Genomic DNA, 11744 nt, shown 5'->3' with positions numbered 1-11744 from the left:
AGAGTGAGGGTGAGGTAGAGGGCAGTTACAGAGAGTGAGGGTGAGGTAGAGTTCAGTTACAGAGAGTGAGGGTGAGGTAGAGTTCAGTTAAAGAGAGTGAGAGTGAGGTAGAGTTCAGTTAAAGAGAGTGATGGTGAGGTAGAGGGCAGTTACAGAGAGTGAGGGTGAGACTGGTGAGGTTGTGAGGCAACAGCTGTCAGAGAATGTCAAACTATTTTACACCTTTATTCTTGGAGTATAAATTCCAGCATGTGTGCTGCTGTAACACCACCCTCCAGCTTGGCTTGGGGATGTATGTGGCTATAGTATCTCATGACAGATGAAACAGGCCAGACCGTACAGAAAGACTTGGTTCACTTCTGGATGCCGATATAACTTTGGTATAGGTCCAAAGGAAGCATATTTTACATCACTCTGTGTGCACCCTGATCCTTGACCTCATAGCCAGCTGCAAACTCCAAAGTCCGTTTTTTTCCACATTGGCAGCATGAATCAACTGACAGGAAGTCACTTCTACACAGCGGCGCTCATGGGGAATAGAGGAGAGACGTTGTGTCACTTTGCCCAGCAAGTAGCTTCCTGACATTAAAGTGAAAGGGAAAAATATTATCAGTTCCCCAAATAAAAGCATGTTCTAAGCATTTAGCATAACTAAAGGGCAGCATTGCCTTTCTTAGACAGGTGAAAAGGGTAGGAGTATTTTCTTGTCCAGGAATTAGAAGTGAGAAGAGTTGAAGTCTCCTCCTTTAGAGGAGAGTGGGGCCTTTTAGAGGAGAGTGGGGCCTTTAGAGGAGAGTGGGGCCTTTAGAGGAGAGTGGGGCCTTTAGAGGAGAGTGGGGCCTTTAGAGGAGAGTGGGGCCTTTAGAGGAGAGTGGCGCCTTTAGAGGAGAGTGGGGACTTTAGAGGAGAGTGGGGCCTTTAGAGGAGAGTGGGGCATTTAGAGGAGAGTGGGGCCTTTAGAGGAGAGTGGGGGCTTTAGAGGAGAGTGGGGTAAGTTGAGCACAAAGGGTTAGTAGAGCCACCCCTTCCAACTGGGCACACATTGGTTGAATCAACGTTGTTTCCACCTCATTTCGTTGACCCAACGTGGGATGGACGGTGAATTGACATCTGTGCCCAATTGACATTGAGTTGTTTCTAGGAGCCAATGGCCATGGGGCAAGTTAAACCAATGGCCACCATACCCCCAAAAAATGATTATATTTTGTCAGTTTTATAGATAATTTGTATAGTGTCTTTGCAATGTGTCATGCATATGAACTCAAAGAAAATGAATATGTGCAGTACCTGCACAAAATGGAGGCTATGATAGTAGCAGAGGCACACACTCTCTTAATCTGATGACAGAGTCTGAACTTGCTAAACAATATAAAGAATCTCACGGACCAGTTTCATGGGCTTGGTAGCCTCAAATGCAGAGAACTTGCCTACAAAATGGCACATGGAAATAACATCCCTGTCCCAGACAACTGGTCAGAAATGGAAGGGCATGTGATATTGAACAGAGATCTAAATCTGAATGTAGGCATACATTTAAGATATGTAATATACCACACCCCCATTCCATGAATTAAACTTTGACCTACCAGCACCATCATCCACTGTCACAGGACACCATCACCCACTTTCCTCAAGGCGGCTCAATTTACCTTGTCCCTATGCTCAACTTATCCCATACCCAGGGTAAGTTGAGCCAAGAGACCACTTTTTATTTGACAAGTAATGTTTCCAAAGCTGTTATGTTTACATGAATTGTGATTATTACCAGGGATACACAACCTCCTGCGATATATGTAGATATCTTTGTAAAAAATGGCTCAAGATACCCCACGCTCCCCTCGATTAGTATATTGATGAATGGCTAGCAGCAGGAGATCATGACAGATGTTATAACCCAGGGAGAGAACATCAACATAAACAGAGGGCGACAGCTGAAAATCTAATACAGTTAAAGGAGGCGAAGCGAGCACTAGACGGATTGCTGACAGAGAAGGTAGAAAGAAACCTACGATTTTTAAAACAAAGATACTATGAGAATGGGCATAGGGCCAGTCGACTTCTGGCATCTCAACTCAGGAAACGGTCTGGGTTGACAATTGCCCAGAAAATGTAAAGCAATCATTTAGACGAACTATCTAAATATCTAAAACCTTTGCTAAGATCTATAAGACATTGTACTCTAACACAGACGTGGGGATGTCAACAGAATGGATCCCTTTTTGGATTTCATTAATTTACCCAAAATAGATCAAGCTGCCTCAAAAACCATTGATTCTCCTATAACAAGGGAAGAGATTGAGGAATAATAGGAGTCCTGGATCAGATGGCTTGGCTACTCAAATGAGTTACTGACCTCATTAGCCCACTGTTGGAATGGGCCTATTCTCTTTTTTTTTTTTTGAATTTTACCCCCTTTTCTCCCCAATTTCGTGGTATCCAATTGTTAGTCTCATCGCTACAACGGGCTCGGGAGAGACGAAGGTTGAAAGTCATGCGTCCTCCGATGTGTATCGGAGGACGCATGACTTTCAACCTTCGTCTCTCCCGCACTGCTTCTTAACACAGCGCACATCCAACCCAGAAGCCAGCCGCACCAATGTGTCAGAGGAAACACCGTGCACCTGGCAACCTTCGTTAGCGCGCACTGCGCCCGGCTGGTGCGCGATGAGACAAGGATATCCCTACCTGCCAAACCCTCCCTAACCCGGACACCGCTGGGCCAATTGTGCGTCGCCCCACGGACCTCCCGGTCGCGGCCGGTCACGACAGAGCCTGGGTGCGAACCCAGAGTCTCTGGTGGCACAGCTGGCACTGCAGTACAGCGCCCTTAAACACTGCGCCACCCGGGAGGCCCGGAATGGGCCTATTCTCATGTTGTGCAGAAGGAGGAGCTCCCGCTATTCTGGAAGAAGGAGATTATATCTGTCCTCTACAAAGACTATAAAGATCCCACAAAATGTGCCTTATACAGGTCAACTGTACTTCTAAATACAGACTGTAAACTCCTGACCTCCATATTGGCTAAACAGTTGGAGGCAGTGATTACAACAATAATACATCCAGATCAAACAGGTTTTATTTATTGGTCGTCACCTACCTGACATCATACGTACATTCCTTTACATTATGTCCCACTCCATTCCCCAACCAGTGCCATCCATGGCATTGGCGCTGGATGCTGAAAAGGCAATCGAACGAGTGTCATGGCCTTTTCTCTTAAGAACATTGGAAAAATGTGGATTTGGTCTGAATTTCATTCAATTAAATCAGTCATTATACTCTGCCCCACAAAGCAAAGTCCGAGAAAATGTCCGCTTCTCTCGGTCCTTCCAACTGGAACGAGGATGTAGACAAGGTTGCCCTCTATTGCCACTACTGTTTGTCATACGCATTGAACCCTTAGCTTAAATAATAAGGAACAATACTGATATCAAAAGGATAACGGTTGGGTCTGATACGCATAAAATATAATTGTACACTGATGATGCTGTGGTACACATGTCTGACCCTGTGAATTCTGTCCCAAAGCTCAAACAATTTTGAAACAATTCCTCACTGAACTTCTGGAGAGAGTTTGCTGCACTGAAAGTAAAGGGGCTGAATAATTTTGCACGCCCAATTTTTCAGTTTTTGATTTGTTAAAAAAGTTTGAAATATCCAATAAATGTCGTTCCACTTCATGATTGTGTCCCACTTGTTGTTGATTCTTCACAAAAAAATACAGTTTTATATCTTTATGTTTGAAGCCTGAAATGTGGCAAAAGGTCGCAAAGTTCAAGGGGGCCGAATACTTTCGCAAGGCACTGTATCACCCCCTATATAAAAACATTGCTCTCTTTTAAGTGGCCGAATGAAGGTATCACATATCTAGGAAATACTATACCTGCAGATCTGGATAACTTATACAAAGCCAACTACACCAAGCTGATAAATAGAATCAAAAGAGATCTGGACTGCTGGTCTGTGTTGCTACTCACCCTATCGGGAAGGGTATAATCAATAAGAATGAACGTATTACCTAGATTCCTGTTGCCCTTTCAAACACTTCCAATGTCACCATAAAAATATGTTTGTGCTATTTATTAGACAAACTTATCTACAGATTTATCTGGCATGGAAGACATCCCAGGGTCAGATATAAAGTACTACAAATGTCAAAACAACATGGAGGGTGGGGACTACCTAATCTGAGACACTGGTTTGGATCGCAATTTAGGGCCATGACAGTATGGATGTCTAAAGCTGTAGGTTCAAGGTGTCTGGAAATATAAAAGTCTGAATGTCATCGGTCCCTCAATCTGTATTGACATTCACTGAGGACCCCCGTTATTCACATTAAGACCACAAGATGTCAGCAAATTATTTCCCCAACACTTTCCCTGGCTGCCACTGCTATTGCTCAAAAAACATGTCCTCTGTGTCATTACAACTTTTGGAAATATTTCAACTAAACGATTTTGTGATAAGTTATTCACATTTTTTGAAATTCTTGAAAATTTGTAGATATAATCCAATTTAAATGTGGTGGATAAATAAATAAATAATCCACTTGTTTAGAGAGACAAATGTCAATCATTTTTGAGTACTGAATGCTAGAAGGGGAGAAGCCGTTGCCAGATTGGAAGACCTGATGCACAGTGGGCCGTGGGAAAATCTAAGTCGTTCTACACAACATCTACTGATCGTTGCACACCTGTGCTGAAAGACCTCTAAAAATCAGCATTATGTGTCTGTTACTGTGCCTGCTCTTTACTCAATGCCAAAAATATAATAAAATAAAATGTATTGGTCACATACAGATGGTTAGCATATGTTAATGCAAGTGTAGCGAAATGCAAGCAGTAATATCTAACAAGTAATCTAACAATTTCACAACAACAAAGGAATGAATAAGAATATGTACATATAAATATATGGATGAGTGATGGCCGAACGGCATAGGCAAGATGCAGCAGATGGTATAGAGTACAGTATATACATATGAGATGAGTAATGTAGGGTATGTAAAATTATATAAAGTGGCATTGTTTAAAGTAACTAGCGATACATTTATTACATCCAATTTTTTATTATTAAAGTGGCTAGAGATTTGAGTCAGTATGTTGGCAGCAGCCTCTCAATGTTAGTGATAGCTGTTTAGCAGTCTGATGGCCTTGAGATAGAAGCTGTTTTTCAGTCTCTCAGTCCCAGCTTTGATGCACCTGTACTGACCTTGCCTTCTGGATGATAGCAGGGTGAACAGGCACTGGCTCGGTTGTTGTTCTTGATGATATTTTAAGCCTTCCTGTGACATCGGGTGGTGTAGGTGTCCTGGAGGGCAGGTGTTTTGCCCCCGGTGATGCATTGTGCAGACCTCACTACCCTCTGGAGAGCCTTATGGTTGTGGGCGGAGCAGTTAGCAGGGACGTCGCTTAGCCCCCCTAAATAAATCAATATATCAGTCAATATATTTTCTCTGTGATTTCTTCCCTCAACCTTTTGCTCTCAACCGTTCCATCGCATCTTAAACTTCTTACCAGGCAGGCACTAGAACCTGGGGGAGGCTGCTGCTGCAGAGCAGAGGCTGCTGCTGCAGAGGCTGCTGCTGCAGAGGCTGCTGCTGCAGAGGCTGCTGCTGCAGAGGCTGCTGCTGCACTGCTGCAGAGGCTGCTGCTGCAGAGGCTGCTGCTGCATGCGCTAGTGACCATTAGGCCTACCTGTAGCTAACATTTTGGTTAACGTTAGCTACTGCGGTGGCTTGAGACTGCTAGCTAACAGTAAACAGACAGGAAAAGGCTCTGACAGGACGGATTCATGCAGATAGGCTACGATGTGAATTTGTGGTAAATTAGAACAGAGAGAGAGAATATTCACTACTATCGACTTTGGTCATAATCAAAGCTTTGTTAAACAAAACATTTTTATGTGAGGTTGCCTGTAAGTTACAGTGTAACATACGTTGCAAGCTAGCTAACCGTAACATCTTTTAAATTTGACATAAGTTATGTGGCGATGATATCTAATTAACATTGTATTTAATGTAGCTTTGCGATCTGTGCCAGGCTATAAATGAGACAGATGATGTAACATCATGCACATATCTTTTCATACTCAAATGCTTTCATTCAGTAGGTCCCTGCAAAACAATAATCACATTGGTCATGTGTAGAAAAAGGGACATAGAGTTGATCACAATGTCATTGTATTATCCTCAATTTCTCAACTGTACAGTTGTGGCCAAAAGTTTTGAGAATGACACAAATATTAATTTTCACAAAGTCTGATGCCTCAGTTTGTATGATGAATTGCAAAGTCCCTATTTGCCATGCAAATGAACTGAATCCCCCCAAAACATTTCCACTGCATTTCAGCCCTGCCACAAAAGGACCAGCTGACATCATGTCAGTGATTATGACATCATGTCAGTTAACACAGGTGTGAGTGTTGACGAGGACAAGGCTGGAGATCACTCTGTCATGCTGATTGAGTTCGAATAACAGACTGGAAGCTTCAAAAGGAGGGTGGTGCTTGGAATCATTGTTCTTCCTCTGTCAAACATGGTTACCGGCAAGGAAACACGTACCGTCATCATTGCGTTGGACAAAAAGGGCTTCACAGGCAAGGATATTGCTGCCAGTAAGATTGCACCTAAATCAACAATTTATCGGACCATCAAGAACTTCAAGGAGAGTGGTTCAATTGTTGTGAAGAAGGCTTTAGGGCACCCAAGAAAGTCCAGCAAGCACCAGGACCGTCTCCTAAACGTGATTCAGCTGCGGGATTGGGGCACCACCAGTACAGAGCTTGCTCAGGAATGGCAGTAGGCAGGTGTGAGTGCATCTGCACGCACAGTGAGGCGAAGACTTTTGGAAGATGGCCTGGTGTCAAGAAGGGCAGCAAAAAAGCCACTTCTCTCCAGGAAAAACATCAGCGACTGACTGATATTATGCAAAAGGTACAGGAATTGGATTGCTGAGGACTGGGGTAAAGTAATTTTCTCTGATGAATCCCCTTTACGATTGTTTGGGGCATCCAGAAAAAAGCTTGTCCGGAGAAGACAAGGTGAGTGCTACCATCAGTCCTGTGTCATGCCAACAGTAAAGCATCCTGAGACCATTCATGTGTGGGGTTGCTTCTTAGCCAAAGGAGTGTGCTCACTCACAATTTTGGTCTAAGAACACAGCCATGAATAAAGAATGGTACCAACACATCCTCCGAGAGTAACTTCTCCCAACCATCCAGGAACAGTATGGTGACGAACAATGCCTTTTCCAGCATGATGGAGCACCTTGCCATAAGGCAAGAGTGATAACTAAGTGGCTCAGGGAATAAAATATCTATATTTTGGGTCCATGGCCAGGAAACTCCCCAGACCTTAATCCCATTGAGAACTTGTGGTCAATCCTCAAGAGGCGGGTGGACAAACAAAACCCTACAAATTCTGACAAACTCCAAGCATTGATTATGCAAGAATGGTCTGCCATCAATCAGGATGTGGCCCAGACGTTAATTGACAGCATGCCAGGGTGGATTGCAGAGGTCTTGAAAAAGAAGGGTCAACACTGCAAATATTGACTCTTTGCATCAACTTCATGTAATTGTCAATAAAAGCCTTTGACACTTATGAAATGCTTGTAATTATACTTCAGAATTCCATAGTAACTTCTGACAAAAATATCTAAAGACACCGAAGCAGCAAACTTTGTGTCAATTAATATTTGTGTAATTCTCAAAACCTTTGGCCACGACTTTTGTCGTGGAAATTTCCTGTATTTACCAAGTCATGAGAGCAAACCACACACAAGTCAGAGTTAGTTATCACAAAGTCCATCTTTAATTATATGAGCTCCATCACAACCCTGTGACTCTCAGATCAATTAATTCAGTGTCTATAAATGAATTCTCTGAGAGTCCCTTACACATTGCAACTGAGATCCTTTATAGCAAAGACACACATAGCCAGACAGCATTAGCATAATTTATCGTTCAGCTTTGTCTCCTAAACTATGTTCTTTTCTCAAACTCAGAACCTAAACAAATCCTCCATATCAACAGGCAAATATCAAATCCATCCTATCTTGACAAGATCACAGAGACACATTGACTGGCACACAGACATTGTGGAGCCAAGAGATACACGCTTGACCTCTCCCCTCTCTCTGGCCCAAGCAACTTAGTCTTGACAGAGAACAGATACTGCAACCCCGCCACAGTATTATACAAAAATAAACATTCTGATGAGAAGTAACTTACAAACATATGATGAATATAAAACATCGCATCACCGGGGGCAAACTACCTGCCCTCCAGGACACCTACACCACCCGATGCTACAGGAAGGCCATAAAGATCATCAAGGACATCAACCACCCGAGCCACTGCCTGTTCACCCTGCTGTCATCCAGAAGGCGAGGTCAGTACAGGTGCATCAAAGCTGGGACCGAGAGACTGAAAAACAGCTTCTATCTCAAGGCCATCAGACTGTTAAACAGCCACCACTAACATTGAGTGGCTACTGCCAACACACTGTCAATGACACTGACTCTACTCCAGCCACTTTAATAATGGGAATTGATGGGAAATGATGTAAATATATCACTAGCCACTTTAAACAATGCTACCTTATATAATGTTACTTACCCTACATTATTCATCTCATATGCATACGTAGATACTGTACTCTATATCATCGACTGCATCCTTATGTAATACATGTATCACTAGCCACTTTAACTATGCCACTTGGTTTACATACTCATCTCATATGTATGTACTGTACTCGATATCATCTACTGTATCTTGCCTATGCTGCTCTGTACCATCACTCATTCATATATCCTTATGTAAATATTCTTTATCCCCTTACACTGTGTATAAGACAGTAGTTTTTTTGGAATTGTTAGTTAGATTACTTGTTCGTTATTACTGCATTGTCGGAACTAGAAGCACAAGCATTTCGCTACACTCGCATTAACATCTGCTAACCATGTGTATGTGACAAATAAAATTGGATTTGATTTGATTTGATCGTACCTATGTTACCAACTAATTCTGATTATTCCCCACACTGTAGGCTAGCTAACTACTAACGTTAGATGGATATATGGAAATTCTTCAAGAGAGGCAGTGCCAGCAGCTCTGTCGAAGGACAATCCGGTGAAAAATTAAGATTTTACCAGTTCAAACAAAAAATAGGAGGTACACTTTGATGTGTCCATCCACAAAATAAGCATCAAGAGAGAAGCAGGAGGAGCAGTTCTGTAATAGGCTGTAATATTTGTTTGGGATCTTACTTTTTTTTATCAGATTTTATTCCGAATATTTTCTGTTTTTCGTTTAGCTCATTAGTTGAATTTAGTTTTGCCCCATTGTGGATTATACTGTTCCATGTGTCTGAATTATTGGGTTAATTTTTAGCAACAATTAACAAAAGGGTGAAACTTTAATGGTATTTGACCAGCATGCATTCTCATTTCTCTCTCTTTCTCAAAATAAAATCCCAAAAGAATTTTGGCTATATAGTACAGACATTTTTGTGCCTTTTGTTGGTGTTGGATGGATGGGGACAGGGTGGACTTCTTTATTTGGATAGAATTTAAGTAAGTCATATTAAATCAGTGTCTTACCACAAACTATGAGACAGGTATACTTTTAGCCAACCTTCTCCAAAAATAACCTTATTTTGATAGATTTTACACCCTTTGTTACTCAAAAAATACATGATGAAAAGTGGGGGCTTTTTAAAAAATCCTGGGGGGAGTATGCCCAAACCCACCTAAAAGAGGCTTAGCCCCCTTATCCATGATTCTTTAGTGGTGTCCTTGCTCAATGCCATCCTGGATTAAAGAGACTGAATGATCAATCGGGGAATACATTATTTTAACCTTATGCCCTACAATTTCTAATCACTCCGACGAGACCATCATGTCAATACCACAAGGAACTTGGTCTCTCTGCAGTTGCATTTGTACCACTCTGAAACGCAAGTGGACCTACAGTACATTTGTACCACTCTGAAACGCAAGTGGACCTACAGTACATTTGTACCACTCTGAAACACAAGTGGACCTACAGTACATTTGTACCACTCTGAAACGCAAGTGGACCTACAGTACATTTGTACCACTCTGAAATGCAAGTGGACCTATAATACATTTGTACCACTCTGAAATGCAAGTGGACCTGCAGTACATTTGTACCACTCTGAAACACAAGTGGACCTACAGTACATTTGTACCACTCTGAAACACAAGTGGACCTACAGTACATTTGTACCACTCTGAAACACAAGTGGACCTGCAGTACATTTGTACCACTCTGAAACACAAGTGGACCTACAGTACATTTGACGGCATACTTCCAAAATCTCAAACTCTTGAATTACTTTATTTCTGTGTCAAAAGACTCTCAGCTCGTTTCATTGACAATGGTGCTGGCTCCGCCAAGTCCTCATGCATTGGACAACAGATATATTGTTATGCTTTTATTGTTCATCTCTGGTCATGTGCGACCAAGCCCTGGGCCGGTAGATACCATGCGATCTCTACCGACTCCCTATGATTTTAAAAACAGAGCAGGTTTTGGCCTTTTGCATGTTAATGTTAGAAGTCTATTTCCAAAAATAGACATGATGAGAATATGGGCCAATACGACAAATGAAGACATAATCGTTTTATCAGAAACTTGGCTAAAGAAATGTGTCAAATAAGTTGATTTCTATTGATGGGTACACGGTTTTTAGAACGGATCAGATGAGTAAAAGAGGAGGGGTTGCAATTTATGTGAAATCCAAGTTTAACACCTCTGAAATTCTCTCGATTACCAAAGCCAAACATTTTGAATTGCTTGCGGTTAAAGTGAACCGCCCTCGGCTGCTACAGACCGCCCTCGGCTGCTACAGACCGCCCTCGGCTGCTACAGATGCACTTCACTCTCTTTCTGATGTCCTGCACAAGCTAAATTACTCTGAATTCATTATTTTAGGAGATTTGAACTGGGAGATGCTTACATCTGTATTGGACTTTTAAAGAACTGTGTGACTCTCTGAATCTCGCACAATTAATTCATGCGCCTACAAGACCGAATCCCAGAGCACCTAACAAATCAACTCTATTGGGCACTATTGTAACGAATATCCCTCAAAAATACACATCGACTGGGATATTCTGTAATGATGTCAGTGATCACTGTGCAATTGCTTGTGTTAGAAATACAAAAATGATCAAAGCCAAACCACGTTATATTTTTAAAATACATTTTAGACAGTTTGATGAGCAAGCGTTCTTACATGATCTGTACCATAATATTGACAGAATATTGACATGTTGACAGCCACTGCCTGGGACTATTTTTATATGAGATTTGTGATAAGTATGCCCCTGTGAAGAAATGTAGAATCAGTGGAAGGGACAATCCCTGGTTTTCTGATAACTTGACAGAATTAATTAGAAAGAGAAATGTCTCTTGGGCTCAAGCTAGACATACACATGCTCCTGTTGACTGGGCCTCCTTCAGAGTGCTAAGAAACAAATGCACAGGATTGATCAGGAAGTCCAAATCAGATTACTATTTAAATGCAGTCACAGAGAACCTAAACAACCCTACCAAGTTCTGGAAGCCAATCAGATCAGTGTCAGGTTCTAATGTATCCCCTGGCCTTCCTGACCATTAATGATGGATTCTAATGAAGTGAAAGATAAAGCCGATATTGTAGGGGCTTTTAACAAGCACTTCATATCTGCTGGTTCAGTTTTAGATAATGGTGG

This window comes from Oncorhynchus tshawytscha, linkage group LG16 (genome assembly GCF_018296145.1).
Source record: "Oncorhynchus tshawytscha isolate Ot180627B linkage group LG16, Otsh_v2.0, whole genome shotgun sequence".
Lineage (NCBI taxonomy): Eukaryota > Metazoa > Chordata > Actinopteri > Salmoniformes > Salmonidae > Oncorhynchus > Oncorhynchus tshawytscha.
The sequence above is the reverse complement of the archived record's forward strand: the minus strand, read 5'-3'. Positions refer to the sequence as shown.